Source organism: Nematolebias whitei, chromosome 9, assembly GCF_014905685.2.
Source record: "Nematolebias whitei isolate Nwh7 chromosome 9, NemWhi1, whole genome shotgun sequence".
Lineage (NCBI taxonomy): Eukaryota > Metazoa > Chordata > Actinopteri > Cyprinodontiformes > Rivulidae > Nematolebias > Nematolebias whitei.
In genome coordinates this window covers 9,691,654-9,694,933 of record NC_056506.1, presented here as the reverse complement: position 1 = coordinate 9,694,933, position 3,280 = coordinate 9,691,654, and positions in this window count along the sequence as shown.

Here is a 3,280-nt window from a genome sequence, read left to right as displayed (position 1 = left end):
AGGCAGGTGTGTGTAGTCACAGGCAGGTGTGTGTAGTCACAGGCAGGAGCGTGTAGTCACAGGCAGGTGTGTTTAGTCACAGGCAGGAGCGTGTAGTCAAAGGCTGTTGTGTATAATCACAGGGTTGCCAACTCCTTGAAAAATAAATAAGGGACACCTCATGGCAGGGCTCGCTGACCATATTACCTTCACCCCAACCAGCGTGATGATTCACCCCTCCCTCCCCCTCTGCTTTTCATGCTCTGAAATGAACCTGGATTTAATTGGATGCATGTTTTTGAATTGTAAAAATATGCATAGAACATTAGTTATTACAGCGGTCACTCTTTCAGGGATGAAGATGTTCACATCCGGGTTAGAGAGGAACGATGGTTTGAGAGAGGAGTTAAGGAGGCCATCTTTGAGAAAAGAAATTGTCCATCATTAAACCGGATCGGAGGCCTCCATGTTCAACTGTCCCCCTCCTACAATGCTGTTATTGCTAGTATCACTCTGCCCCGTGTGAATAGTAAACAGCCATCAGGGTGCTAACGATCCATCGTTAGGTTGATGTTCCTCCTTGATCATGTGAGCCGCTGGTTTTGGCTGTCAGCAGCAAACTGCTTGATCCACTATGAGAAGGTGCTATTCATAAGACTGAGCTGACTACAGCACCTCAGACTGAGGAAGTATTTCGGATGAAAGACGAAACGTTTCTACTTTCTTCGTTTGTTTGTTTTGTTTTGTTTTTTGAATGTCCAGACGACCAGACTTAACTTTTTTAGATTTTTCTACCTGGATTATTGAGCATGCATCAGGATATTAATTATTACTCAATTTAACAATTTATTTTGAGTGCAAATAAAATTACCAGATTAAAATCTTTCTTAAAAACAGTGATCTTTCTTAAACATTATTCTGTTCTGCTTAGCTTGAAACAGTATTAACAGAAAACAATAAAAACATTTGTGTAATAATGCATTTAGTGCAAACATAAAGTATGTAGGAAATTTGTAAAGAAACACATTGTGCCTCAAAAGCCATGACTTTCCACATGTAGTAAATAAAGATCTTGTAAACTAAAAAGGGCAATGCTCCATCATGTGGAGTCAACCTATTTCTTCCATTTGTATTTCTGTTGAGCTCGTGCTGCAGTAAGGAGTGGTTTGTTTTTCAGAGCCTAAGAGTAAAACTGAGCAAGACATTTCATCATTTAAACTGACAATGAGCTCACTTCTAATTAGTTCAGAAGAACATTTGTTTCACACATCAGTCTACTAATAAGTGGACTTATTAGCTTATTGGCTTGTTTACTGAGTGTGAAACAAATGTTCATGAAAAATATTTCACGAGAGAGACAATCCTTTCCACAAATCTATTGGAAGGTGATATGCTGAGGACAAAGGATACAACAGCTGGATGTTGGGGAGGTCAGCTGCCTGAAGAACTTGCATCCACCGCTCTGCTGTTCCCTTGAACTGCCACCTTTCCTTCTCTTGAGTTTCTGTGGTGAGGTGCTTCAATCAAGTGTTGTATACAGTACCTCAAAGTGATACTTCAGTGAAAGTACAAGTATCTTACCATAAATTACTTTGGAAAAGTTAAAGTTGCCTTTAAAATAATTACTTAATTGAAAGTCTTAAAGTATCGGACATTTAATGTACTTAAGAATCAAAAGTAAATTTATCTTATAAAATGTACTTAGTAAGAGTATTAAGTAAAAGTAAATGGTTAGAATTTCCAAAATATTTATTTGGTGCAAAATCCAATGAGAAAAAAACTTGGAAAGTTTGAACTGAACAATGAAAGATTGCTCTTTAAAATGTCTGATTCTAATGTAGTATTCAACATTCTGTTGGGTTGGGAGCTGACTGCAGGTCGTCAGTCATTGCAGCTAGCTACTACTAGCCGTGGGCCTTAGGCTTCCTCTCGGACCTCGGACCCTCAGCCAGCCCCCACCACTTCCTCCGGCTCTATCTCCCTCAGAAGTGGCAACTCATACTAACAAATAAATCAAGGAAGCTTGAATTCAGTTTTACCAATTATATTAAAATCAAGGCAGGAAAAGGTTACAATTTACAGCGCTGGACTCTCCGGTCTGTGACGCTTGTCTCGTGTCATTACTCATTTATAGGGTCCTAGACTCCTCCTTCACAGAAGGGGAGCTCAACCTGTCAGTGTATGAGGGGGTGTGACTAAGTGTGATCTCAACTGATCTTATGTGGACTGACGTGTTAGGAAATATGAGACGGTGCTTCAAAAGCCTTTCTACGTGATGTGGCAAGCAGATTAAACTCTATTCCGTGACAGATATTGAATCCCAGGGAGACTCTTTTTAGAGTTGCTGACCCAGTTTAACCCAGTCAGAACCGGGTCATAATTACATTATAATCCCGTCTCTGAGCAGATCCAAACCATAGGACCAGTTCAAAAATATCTTTACAACTCCCCCTGGGCAGGGGACCCTAAAATGGGTTCCCTCGCATAAAAACTCCCAGTTTCAATACCACCAGATAAGCAAGTAATTAATAATTTTTCCTCTGGTTGAATGTAAACTTCTCCTTATATGTTGGCGGGAGATGCCTACAGGCTGTAGCGTGTGACCTGCCAGCCTCAGGTCGCTTGACCCAGCCCTGGACATCTGCCTAGGACTTCAGCATGCCCCTGGTGTGATGCAATATGACATAATGGAAATTTCTAACATTTGTCTAAGTATGAGCTCTAAATATAATATTTAATGATTGCAGAAGGCATCCTAATGCAACAAAGCGTTCTTATCTAATAGATGTTCATCAGTATGTAGAACCTGAACTTCTCTTTTTACTCCAAGGGCAGGCCTGGTCCATTGTGTCCATCTGAAAAGGAACAAAAAGAAAAAATCTCTGTGCCCCCTTCCCCTTCAATCATGCAATACCCAATTTATTTGCACAGTGCGCTGCCGGTATGTTTAGCCTGTCACAGCAGAAAATGTGTTTGTGTGAATAAAAATCTGATTTAAACAATTAACATGTTTTAACATGCATATTGTATGTAAATAATAGAACCTGTACATAAACATAAATACTGTACATAAACTGTTAATGTTAATATTTAACCTACCCCAAAATTAGTCAATCCATCAATCATCTCATCTCTCAAAGTAGTTGGAGAAGATCTGTCACCCAATTAATGCTGAGTTCAACATTCAAATTAACCACAATTCTAAAGTACACATCTGTACTTAATTGTTAAAAATTTACCCAGAACTTAGCTTCATATGTAGATGAACAGATGCTGCAAAATATTCATCAATTAAAACGGA